The sequence below is a fragment of the Hibiscus syriacus genome, unplaced genomic scaffold, assembly GCF_006381635.1.
Source record: "Hibiscus syriacus cultivar Baekdansim isolate YM2019G1 unplaced genomic scaffold, ASM638163v2 tig00111996_pilon, whole genome shotgun sequence".
NCBI classification, from domain to species: domain Eukaryota; kingdom Viridiplantae; phylum Streptophyta; class Magnoliopsida; order Malvales; family Malvaceae; genus Hibiscus; species Hibiscus syriacus.
The window spans coordinates 2,474,366-2,487,652 of record NW_024063233.1 but is presented as its reverse complement, the minus strand read 5'-3'; the positions used below and the strand labels follow the sequence as shown (position 1 = coordinate 2,487,652).

The window sequence follows — 13,287 nt, the reverse complement described above, 5'->3', positions numbered from 1 at the left end:
GCTCAGGGTCAATAGAATTGCCACTGAAAATTCCTTTAACCCAGTAGCAAATTGAAGGGCCAACGGTGTTTCATTGGTTTTGGAAGAAGAGGGTGTGCATGCCATCAGTTCTAAGGGACTTGAGAGGGTTTATATCGAAGAAGGCAAGCCTAATTTCCTTTTACTATGGAGTCCAGGAAAGTGGAGTTTGGGTCAGATAAATGAGGAAATACTAGAATAGGGAAAGCACCAGGGTGAGTACCGTTGTCACGATAAAGGGTAGCGAAGTAGTTAACAGCTTCTATGCATAGTTCATCATCGTCATTGCACCAGTTTCCATCTCTAATACATAAAGCTTGGATATGATTGGTTTTACGACAATTAAGAGCAAGACTATGTAAGCACTTAGTATTCCTGTCCCCTTCAGAAATCTACATGTCACGGGATTTTTGCTTACAAAGAAGTTTTCCTGGTCAAATACCTCCTGTAGCTTGGTCTGAATTCTAACTTCATCTTGGATATGATAAGAGCCATATTTGTCCATAGTAGCTTGGATGAGGCGCTTCTTAAGGTTCTTCTTTTCCTAGATAATGTTACCAAAGATGTTTTTGTTCCAAATTTTGAGGGCATTAGAGAACTTCATAATCGAGTCATAAATGTTACCCTCAAAAGTCTAATTCTCACAAATGAAAGAGCTGAAGGTCTGGTGTCTCGTCCAATCAGCTAAGAAATAGAAAGGACGGTTATGAAAATTATGAGGATTATCCAAAGTACAAAGAAAAAGTGGCCGATAATCAGATTTAAGGCGGGAGAGGTGGTGAACCGTGGAGTTTGGGCACAAGGTAATCCAATTTTCATTAGCTACCATACAATCAAGACGTTTGAAAATGCCCCCTTGGGTCCAGGTGAAGTTAGGGCCTTTAAAGCCTAGGTTAAAAAGGTCATACCGGTAAAGAAATCTTGGAAGAGCTTGCACCCTTTCCCGCTCCTGGCTCCCTCTCTTTTCTCAGATTCAGAGATAATGGTGTTGAAATCTCCAATGAGGATCCAAGGAGTGCTCCGGGTTGATAGCATGCTCAGGTTGGGCCAAAGGGCTCTCCTTTTGGCGTTGTTGGGATTACCGTAAATGGTAATGATGGAAATAGGATCCGGAATAAAAGAGCTAGATATCCTGGTGTGAATAAATTAAGGGTGGGACACAAGGATCTCAACCAAGAGAGAGGAATTCCAGATGAGCCAAATCCCTCCGGAGAAACCCATCGCTTCAACTCTATAGGATCTATCAAAACCAAGTTTGGTGATGACCTCATCCGCTTTCTTACCACCAATATGTGGTTCGAGGAGGTCAACCATGGAGGGTTTATGATCTCTCATATATTCCGAAAAAAACTCTAGGGATTTAGTCCCACCGCATCCTTTATAGTTCCAAACAAAGCACGAAAAATCCATGTAAAGGGATAAAGCAAAGGGAGGGGGAGACAGCTACTGGTCTGGTCGAGATTCAGCATCTCCTTACACGGTCGTGATCTACTGAGGCGGGAGATGAACTTGGATTGAGTTCACAATGTCCTCTACCATTTTTTTTAATAGATGTTCTATATTTATTATGGTTTTAAGTTTTGGGGGTCCTATTCTGAATAACACACAGAGCGGCGCGGTTGCGAGAAATGGTTGTTTTCTTGGGTTAGTTTGATCATGTAGAGGTGTAGGGAGGATATCACGGTGGTCTTGGCCGAAACTGACCACCGTGTGAAGAGCCAGGTCCAGCAAAGAATTAAGCACTTTCCCATTGATACCTAAGGAGTTCTGAAAAATAGGATTAAAGTTTGAAATGAAATGGGTACCATTAGGACTCACCGGATTTGAGGTTGTGCGAGGAACAGGGATGTTCGGCAAAAAAAAAACGTACTAGCGGGGGAGGTAGGAGATGAAGTTGAAGGTCCTACTACTTGCTGCATGGGATTTTGGATATGAATTGCATCTGTATGTCAACTCGTGCCAGGGGAAGCGTTGATATATAGAGAGGGCCCCACCCAAATGTGATGGTTGGCTTTGGGACTTGGTTTCGTCAACGCCAGCTGTGTAGTGATTGTGGAGCTTTGGACCGAGCTGTCCACGTTAATAATACCACGATTTGGGGCCGAATGAATCCTGGGATTTTTGGACGTTGAGGCAGCAGATGAATTTGTGGAAATCTTAATATTTTTGGAAGGTGATTTAGGTTATGACTCAACGACTTTCTCTCCGAAATTGCCTTTCATGATTGTCGGATCCTTTCGTTTCGGGTTTGGCGCAACGATTAGGGAAGCAAAACGGGATCCAGTGTGATTGGTTCCCTTAATAGTTGACTGCTTTATTTTTCGGGTATGTTCCGACTAGGGGTGCTTATCGAGCGAGTCGATCGTGAGTTTGGCAGTGCTCGACTTGTGCTCGTTAAAAAAATTTGTTGTTTGACTCAACTGGTTGCTCGTTAAGCTCGTTAAAATTTTGTGCGACTCGTGTTCTTTAATCTCGTTGCTCATTAAGCCTATTGCTCAGCTCGTTGCTCGATAAGCTCACTGAAATTTTTATCTTATTTTTTTATTATAAGTAAAATCTACAAATACTATAAATTAATAGATTAGTCATTTATCATGTTTTTATTATCTATTAGTAAATTAGTAATTTTTGAATGAAACAATTTTTTAAAATAATTATTAAAAAATTAACGAGCTGCTCGTGAACTTATCGAGTCGAGTTGGACTTTGCTCAACTCAACTCTTTAAGATCTCGAATCGAGTTCGAGTTGAGTCAACCCGAGTTGAACTTTTATCGAGTTTTGACCGAATAGAATTCGAGCTACTCACTAGTTGATCAACTCATTAAGCACCCCTAGTTATGATGTCGTCGACGTTCAATGACCATCCATGAGCCATAGGGGGATCCATCCAGGGACACGGAAGTGGGGATATCTATCACCTCAGAGGTCTTAGCAATGCTCCTAGGGAAGGTATGAAGGTTTCCATGGGTATTGCCTCCTTGGGAGCTATCATTTCGGGTTCTTTAAAGAAGAGACACGCATTCTTTAGATGCCAGAATATCTCGCATGAGAACAAATAAGCGACAAAATTTCATAGTCCACCATTTGGACTTTGTCACCGACCATCACACGTGAAATAAGGGGTTGCTTGAGATCAATATAGACTGTGACACTCGCAAATTTCCTCCGGTTACAAGTATCCTTCCTGAAATCCAATTTAGTGACCCTACCAACAAGAGAACCAATTTTCATAAGATTTGTAGAGTTAAACATAAATTCCGGTAAACCTGGAAATCGGATCCATGTCATGACAGTGGTGGGTATGCTTGGGATGTGTTAAAGCTTCTGGTCCACGGTTGGACTGTTAGGTATAGGCCGTAAATGATCCAAGGAACCTAGGCCAAGACCTTGTCATAATCGGTGTCGTTTTGGAATCTAGCAAGGAAATAGTCATTCTCCAAATCCTTTAGAGTGAAAGGTTGAGAATGACGCCATAAGGAAAACATTTTGTTCGTCGTGGCATGGATGTCGATGTTCCGGCCTAGCAGCTTTAAAACTATCGTCCTGGACATGCTGGCTTCCATTAGTATGTATGTGCGCTCCGAGAATTGTAACGAAGACATCCCACATCGGATTCCGGTAATGAGATATTTGTTTGTTAGGTCGATGTCTTCCTCGTCATCGAGTAGGTTGTCAGTAAAACATCCTTCCCATTTGGTTTTCCAGAGAGGATCAAAGCGTGTGATGGAATGGTTGTCACCGATTCGTCATTCGCCATTTCTGCATCTTGATTTTCCACCGGATCGGGTGGTTGGAGTTGTTCCTCATTGGAGCTGTCCTTGGCGAGCGAGGGATCCTGGGAATTTCCAGAGGCAGGAGTCGGGAGCATTTTTGTTTGAAATTAATATTTTATTGAACCATTATTGCGTATACTTTATTAAAGAATATATAGTATATATATTTGATTTGTTTCCGTCCCGAATTCCTTTTATTAGTTTTGATAGTATGCATTTTATTTAATTTTATAAAAATTCATATAATTATAAACAGTTTCAAATAGATAAGATTATAATTACATTTTCTTCTAAATCAACTTTAAATATTAAAAATTTTAAATAAAATAAAATTCACATTTACTGACTATTGTGTTACGTAAGATGGACACTAAAATTGTTGCTCACACTTTTGAAAAATGTAAATATATAAAGGGTATTTTTATTTTATGTAACATGCATTCTCAATAAATGAGTGTTTTCGCACGAACAAAATAATCTTATATTTTAAAAATAGATGAATAATGTTATATTTTTAGGTTATTATATTGTAATTGTTGTTAAAAAATTGTTAAGTGACCTATGTCGTTCTTTTTTTTTTGAAATTTTTATTTTAAAATATAAAAAATTATTATTAATTAAAAACTTTTTTTCAAATTACAAAAATTCCAAAATCCTAATATTTTTTAATTTCAATCCCTATATCAATCATCGTCGGCTATCATCGGCCACTTTCATTTTCGTCGAACGACCACACACCCATTGTCGAACCTCTATTATCAACTTTGTCTCTTGTCCCTGCCAATCCCCTAGATCCACAAATCCCTAAAATTAAATTCCTAACCCTAATTCCAAATCTCTAACTCAAATTTCAAATTTATTCGATTATTATGCGATCATGATGATGGGTTTCATATTTTTTTTGGGAAACTTCAGCAAGCAGAACCGATATGCAAGTGAATTGTGGTTTAGTTGTTGGTACTCACGACTCCAACATGGAAAATAAGAGCAAACGGTGTAAAATTTGCAGTAACAAGGGACCATTTGATCGGCCAAACATGCAACATATGTGGGGATGAAATTGAGCTAACAAGAGCTGTTCATGGCCTGCGATAAGTGTGCATGTTGCTGTCAGGGGTTCAAATGAGGATTTTAAGGTTTTGAGGGTTTTTTTATAATATCAGAAAAAATGAAGTTTTTTAAATTAATAATATTTTTATTTTAAAAAATAATATTTTTATAAATATAAATTTGATAGTAACATCGTCTTTAATGATAAATACGAAAAAAAATATAATATTAGAAATATTAAATATCTAATTTTAACAAAAAAATATTTAAACACTTAAAATTAATTTTAAATATAATTTAAACACTTATCGTATTAATCCTTTTAATAAAAAGAAAAACAGGAATAAAACCATTAATAGTTGCTGCATTCTTACTTTATACAACCAATCCACAATTTTTTTCATTATTTGTTAATTTTAATATTTGTTTACAAAAGAAAACTTGTAGTCAATGCAGAACACGTTCAGCCGAAGGGGAAGAAATCAAGAGAGCAATCTTTCTCTACTTTTTAGTGTTTACGGGTTGCGGCAAATCTGTCTGCTACTGCTCCAAATTCCTCTTTTTGTCTCCAAATCCTTCTTCCACTCTGTCCTTCGCCAATTCTATATATTCCTAGGTAAATCTCTCGATCTCCTTTCAACAATATCCCTCGTTGATATTGTTTAATCATTTTGATTCATCTCGCAATTCAACCTTTTATGTTTCTTTTTCTGATTTTTATTTGAATCGAAATGCAATCTTCAAAATCCCTTTTCTTTTGAATTTTCAGGGTTTAATTGGATTTGGGTTGTCTTAGATTTTGGTAAGCTGTATTTTGATATTTACACAATGAAAAGCGTGTTGTTTAGTTTCTAAGAGAAAAGTGGGATCGTTGGAGTGAAGAATTAATAGGAAGAATTTAGGGTCCCCCTCCCCCCACAATTGCAAATGGCTTCTCCTCCATTTGAAGTGGAGGATCAATTGGATGAGGATTACTTTGACAAATTGGTCGATGAAGATGATAACTTTGATTTTTCTGGATCCACCCATAAGCATTGAGTAGAACCTGCTGATTCCGAGGAAGTAAAAGCTTTTTCTAATTCGATTATGAGTGAACCGGTTCCTTTTGGGGTTGAGTCTGGTGGAAAGGATATTGATATTGGTACAGAAGACGAAAATGGTGTAGAAGATGCCGATATATCAGCATTAATGGGTTCTAATGAGGGTAACGTGTCTTCTAATGAGAGCAGTTCACTGGTACTGGGTAATGCTAATTCTACTATTAGTGAAATGAGTCTTTCAGGGGCTGAGTCTATTGGAAAGGATGTTGATATTGGTACAGAAGCTGAAAAGGGGTTAGATGATGATGATATTTTGGCATTATTGGATGCTAAAGAGTGTTATTTGGCTGCTAATGAGAGCAGTTCATTGGTACCTAGTAATGTGAAGGAGTCCAGTATGACAGGGATGGGCGAGGAGGGTGCGTTTAATAGTGAGTCCAGAAAGAGCGATTTAGCTTCAGGTACATATGCGAAAGAGGTTCAGTGGAGCTCATTTGGCTCTGATTCAAATGTTCATTTTGGTGGTGGATCTAGGCCATTCTCGGAAATCTTTAATGATTTGGGGGATAATTCTGAGGACCCTTTTGCTGAAGTGGGGAATAAGGATGATCTGGTGAAGGAATTTGATGCGACAGTTGGTATATCAGATAATTCATTTTCCGATTTGTCTTTGTCCAATCATCAACAAAATAATGATTTTCAATATTATGGCATGGGATTAGAACAAAATGTAGATGGGCAGGATTTTAGCAATTATCAATACTGGGAAAATCTTTATCCAGGATGGAGATACGATCCAAATACTGGGCAATTGTATCAGGTGGAGGGATATGTGAATACAATTATGAATTCTCAGGAGAGCTTTGGTGTGACACATTCAGATAGTGGCTACCTTATTTCAGAAGGAAAGATGGACGCACAGTCTTTTCAGAAAACAAATCAGTCTGCTTCAGGAACTTTCTGAAAGGACTTTGGGAGTTCAGATACCACAAACTGGAATCAGTTTTCACAAAGAAATGCAGTTTACCCTGCACACATGGTGTTTGATCCCCAGTACCCTGGTTGGTACTATGATACAATTGCCCTAGAATGGAAGATGTTGGAGTATACTTCAACAGTAGATCAGTCAGCAATTATGAATAATGATCAACAATATCAGAGTAAAAGTATTGAAAGCTATGAGTTTCAAGCTTTAGGTAGTCAAGACTTCTATATGAATCAGATTGAATCTGCAGGCTACCACCATCAACAATTTTCAAATAGTTTCCAAGATTTATCAGTTTCCAAGACCGGAACCAATTTTTCTTCTGAAACCAAGCAATCAGGAAACATTTACAATCCTGCAGATCATGTAGATAATCATGCAGATCAACAAACTGGATTTGAATCTTCTAGATCGATTACTCCTTATAAACAGCAAACTCAGACTTTTCTACATGGTGGTGGAGTGTCTATGTTTCAAAACTTTGATCCAGCTCAGAATTATACTCCATTCAATAATCAGACACCTGTTCAGCCGGAGCAACAGCTGCAATTCACACCGGCTTTCATTGATGCTGAGAAATTAGGAAATCATCCTCAACAGCCACTTCAAGTAGGCACTTCATTTTCTTCTTCACACAATGAGGGAATATCTTCTGCTGGGCGCCCTCCCCATGCACTAGTGACTTTTGGATTTGGTGGAAAACTTCTTGTCTTGAGCAACAACAGTTTGTCTCACACCAGTACAGTTTATGGGAACCAGGTAGCACAAATTCTTTTCTTGCTTAATTTCAGGTAGTTCTTGCTTCCTTTCTGTTGCCACTCTTTCCTTCTGTTGTAGACATCAGGTCACTGTTTTTTTTTGGGTGAAGGGCTCTGTAGGAGGTGTGTTAAATGTACTAAATTTGGTGGAAGTTGTCACGGACAACAATAATGCGTCTACCTTCAGATTTGGTGCCCAAGATTACTTTCAGACATTGTGCCATCAGCCTTTACCTGGTCCTCTGGTTGGTGGGAATGTTGGAAATAAGGAGTTGTATAAGTGGATTGATGAAAGGATTGCACACTGTGAATCTTCAAGTGTGGGCTATAGAGGAGAAGTTTGGAGGTTGCTTTTCTCTTTACTGAAAATTTCATATCAGTACTATGGAAAACTTCGGTCTCCTTTTGGTACAGACCAAACTTTGAAGGTGAACTACTCCTAAATGGTTAATCCCTTTATCTTGTTACTACTCAACTATCTTGTGGACAGTCAACTAAGCTCTGGCCTAATTCTTTCTTTTTCTTCTTTTTACCTTTTTATCCTTTTTGTTTAACTTTCAGGAGAGTGATTACCCAGAGCTAGTCATTGCTAATCTTTTAGGGTCTGTGAAAGGGAAGGGAGTGCAATCAGGCTCATACAGTGCTGTCTTTCATTGTTTGCAGAACTTGCCATCAGAAGCACAGATGCAGGTATGGATGGGCTACCGTTTTCAGTTTCCTATAATTCTAATTTTATATTTTTCACACATTTTCCAAAAAAGAAAAAAAAACTTAATGAGATTTTCCGTAATTGGGATCTATTATTGGTTAAGGTTACTGCTCTAGAGGTGCAGAGACTTCTTGTGTCTGGTAGAAAGAAGGAAGCTCTAGAATTTGCACAAGATTGTCAACTGTGGGGGCCAGCTCTTGTTATTGCATCTCAGCTTGGTGATCAGGTTATTGTGATCATATTTTACATATATTTTATTTGCTTTTCTATTTTATCCATGTTTACATGATATACCATGTTTGATCTATCTTCCATTGTTACTGAATAAACCTGCAAGTATTTGAGACTTGATTTCTGCTTGCTGATAATTGAATTTATGAATGCCAGTTTTATGGTGATACTGTGAAGCAAATGGCACTGAAGCAATTAAAAGATGGGTCACCATTGCGGACATTATGCCTAGTAGTTGCAGGCCAACCAGAAAATGTGTTTTCCACATCTGGTAGCAATCTCCCCGGTTATGTAAATACTCCCAACCAGTCCGGACAGGTTTACATAATTTGAGTGCTTGCTCTTTAAAGATCATTCTCCTTTTTCTAATTTTTCTGTAGCTTTCTCGGAGTCTTTGAACCGTTTCTTTTTTCAGCTTGTACAAATATATATTGTATACTGCAGGTTGCAGCAAATATGTTGGATGGATGGGAAGAGAACTTAGCCATCTTAACGGCTAATAGGACAAAAGATGATGAACTTGTCATTATTCATCTTGGAGATTGCTTGTGGAAGGAGAGGAGTGAGGTAATACAGTTCTTCCTAGTTTAAGTAAATTTATCTCCTCTGTACGTTTCCCCACTTGTATTTCTCTTCTTCTTTTTAACTAATTTTTCTGTGTTCACCAAATGATTTCTCTTTGCATTTGAAAAAAAAACACTGCACAGGCTGCTGCTGCACACATATGCTATTTAGTTGCGGAAGCCAACTTTGACCCTTATTCTGATGGTGCTAGACTTTGTCTTATTGGTGCTGATCATTGGAATTGTCCACGAACATATGTTAGTCCCGAGGCAATACAGGTATCTAAGCATTACTCTTTCTTCTGACATTGGTAGGACCATTCAATTAATGATGCAGCTGTTGACCTTTATTTTATTACATGCTTTTTACATACTGATAGCTATTTCAGTTCAGCTCTTTTCTCATTGTCTTCATACAAAAATGTTTTGCGCTTACTGCTTAGTTCCCTTTTGCTTTTGTGGAGTAGTTCTTAATTTGAATTTTGACCAACTACTGGTCTCAGATATCGTTTTATTGTTCGTTTTATCTCCACCTTCTGCAGTAGCACTGTTTAACTAGCATTTTTGCTATTTTGGCAGAGGACAGAACTATACGAGTACTCAAAGGTACTTGGAAATTCTCAGTTTCTCCTCCTACCTTTTCAGCCATATAAGCTTATTTATGCTTATATGCTGGCTGAAGTTGGGAAAATGGCTGATTCTTTGAAGTAAGTCCTGAGGCACACATGTTATTTGATGATGTAACTAAAGTAGATTAAGCCTCTTTTCATTTTTCATTGTATGTTGATTCAGATACTGTCAAACCATTTTAAAGTCTTTGAGAACTGGCCGAACAACTGAAGTGGAAACTTGGAAACAATTAGTGTCATCTCTTGAGGAACGATTAAGAATCCACCAGCAGGTATATTTTAGTTCTTAAATCACATAGCCTTTTTTCTTTATAGAATTAAGAAGACAATTTAATGTACAGGGTGGTTACTATACAAACTTGGCTCCTATTAAATTGGTCGGTAAATTGCTCACGTTCTTTGATAATACTGCTCGTGTTGGAGGCCAATCTCCACCTCTTCCTTCTACATTGAATAGCAATGTTCGTCAAAATGAGTTTGCTCACCAACCACGAGGCTCAAACACATCTGAAAGTCAGCCTACAATGTTAATGCAACCGCTGACATCTTCTTTATCAATGGATTCAACAATGGCCATGCCATCAATGGTGCCTTCTGCATCAATGGAACCCATTAGTCAATCAACTAGTTATACTGATCTAGCATCAATGCCTAGTAGAAGCAACTCTGAACCAGACTTTGTTCAAAGTGACAGAAAGGTAACTGCTTAAATAGCTTTGAATTAATTTCTTTACACACAAACATGCAGAGGAATCATTTTGCAACCATTTTTATACTTAATTGTTCACGATCCTTTCTCAAAGACACTTGTCCTAGTCCATGTGAATCCTTGGAACAGTGGTGGTATGTCTGGGTTTTCAGAACATGTTTCACGGCAATGGGAACACCACCAAAAATTAACGTAGGAAGATTTTAAGAGCGTTGCAATATGTTCCTTTGAAAGAGTTGGGATAAGTTTTATGACAAAAAAAATACTAATCTTGAACTTGAAGATCCAACTGTTTTGTTGGTTTTACTTTTTGCTCATATGACATAAGATTAGTGTAGTTTGACTGTTGCTATAGTTGTGCTTGAAAGATTTTGTTGGATAGGTATTAGGAAATGTGAGTATTATATTGGTGGTTGGGCTATTATTTAGTTGCAAATATTTGAAGCTAAGGATCATATTCTGTTGGTTTCTCTGTTCATATTATTTAAGTCTTGTACTTTACCAGCGTGTAACGGTAGTTGTGTTTTGAAATTTTTGGTAGTATAAATCGCAAACTATGTTACTCGAACTTTGGTATGAGAGTCAGATACCGGGTATCTGTTGGATGTTGGTATGTTTGATTTTTTTCTGAACTTTTTCCATGTATTTGGTGGATCGTACCCTCTATGCTGCCCATGTCCAAATGTGGGTCATTCACAATTCTCCAAGAAAAATAGAGTCGAAGCACTGTATATCTCACGAGTCAAGTTTTGGAGGTGTTGTATTTCTTTTTTCGTTATAATCGTGGTTATAGCTGACAGTTATTGAAATAGCATCTGTGATATAACATAACATAATTACAAGAAGCATCATGAACAAGGCAAATGTGAATGCCATTTTCCTTTTACCCCTTAAATTTATATGTTATCAGGTATTAAGATGAGAAGATATCATTTTCTTTCAAGTTCCCTGTAAAGGAAAGTTTGTCTCTCCCCATTTGCACTGTGCCTTTATTATCTTGTTTGGACAAAGGGTGCAACAACAAATGGCTGTGATCTTATGTGTGTTTCTTTGTTTTTGGTAAGGTTAATTCATCCAATGAAGCTAACTCATCTGGAAAACAAGAAAAAGCAGCTGTGTCAAGTGGGCCTTCTCGATTTGGCCTTTTTGGTTCACAGCTATTCCAAAAGACTGTTGGTTTGGTCCTAAGATCTCGACCTGATTGCCAGGTAATTTATAGGAAACTGAATTTCTGAAAATTACTCTTAATGCATGTATCTTATTTTAATTGAACTTCTGCTGCATTCCATGTTGAACATTGCAGGCTAAACTGGGTGGGGAGAACAAATTTTATTATGATGAAAAGCTCAAAAGATGGGTTGAGGAAGGAGCTGAACCTCCTGCCAAGGAAACAGCGTTGCCACCTCCAGCCACTAATGCAGCTTTCCTGAATGGAGTAAATGATCCGAGTCTTAAAGATATCCCCAAAACGGAAAGCTTTCACACAAGTAGTGAAAATAAAAGCTCCCTCTCTTCTGAACGGAGCTCTGGAATTCCACCAATTCCACCCAGTGCAAACCAGTACTCTGCTCGTGCTCGAATGGGTGTCCGCTCGAGGTATTGTAGTTTAACTTATTAGAATGTTATAAGATCTCTCTCTCTCTCACACACACACACACATACACACACACACAGTGTTGTTGCATGCTTAGTCTCCTTAGCTTGTAGTTGTTGCCTTATTCTTAATTACTAATTTTATGTTAGTTGCTAGTCAATGTTTTAACCAAGTGTTTTCTCCTTTATCTGACGACGAACCATTTCAAAATCATTTCAGGTATGTTGACACATTCAACAAGGGCGGAGGCAGCCCTGTAAATTTATTCCAATCTCCTGCTCCATCTGCAAAACCAGTGGCTGGTTCTAATCCCAAGTTTTTCGTCCCTTCTTCTGTTACATCTGGAGAAGAGATGGTTCAACATAGTGGGGAAAGCATCCAGGAAGCAAACACGGGCAATGAAAGTCAAGCAACATCTTTTAAGCAAGATTTATCTCTGCCACCACCACCACCATCAACGAATATGCTAAGGTTTCCTAGCATGGATAATATCGTGCACAAAAGCATAGCAGCAGCATCTGATGGCAACTCTCGACGCATAGCATCTTGGAGTGGAAGCCCTCCACAAGAAAACCTCCACAAGAAGCCCTAGGCATACCTTACACTCCCTCCAGTTCAGGGGAAAACCTTCATGAAATCAAGCTTTGAGGTATGTGGATTGAGGGAGTTGTAATTAAACTCCCACTGCACTGTTTTGGTGTTGGGGAAAGATGAAGAGGTTTTGAGTTGGGTTTTTGGCCATTCCCACACCTGAGAAACCTATTAATGGTGTCTCAAAATGCTACTTGTACAGGTCAATGAGGGCATTCATCATTCACCCAATGCGGTTCTTCTGCCAATAAATTTGAACCACCTCTTATTACTTGCCAACTTCGACACTTTTTCTTTTTTGGTTTGATTCCCTGACTACTGGTAGCAGTTTGAATAATTTTAACTTAATAAATTATGGGGAAGGATGAAAGGAAAATGCATGCTTCTGGTTCCTTCATCTGCATTTATTAATAAATTGTCTAATTTGTTCTTTTTTTATATATAATAAATATTTGAGATTTAATTCTTAAGAGGAATATGATATTTTTCAAATAATTTAAGTGTTTGGTTATTTATTGTTGTTTTGTGATCGTATGATAAGATAAATGAACGTAAAATTCTTTAACTTCAAACCAGAAAAAAAATGTAAGTCATTTTGGTATTCCTCTTGAAATCGTAATTGTTTAGTATTATTAA

At 37.9% G+C, this 13,287-nt stretch overlaps 1 pseudogene; it reads left to right on the top strand.

Moving 5' to 3' along the window:
* Positions 1 to 5,281: 5,281 nt before the first annotated feature.
* LOC120174030 lies at positions 5,282 to 13,040 on the top strand (annotated as a pseudogene).
* The last annotated feature ends 247 nt before the right edge of the window (positions 13,041 to 13,287 follow it).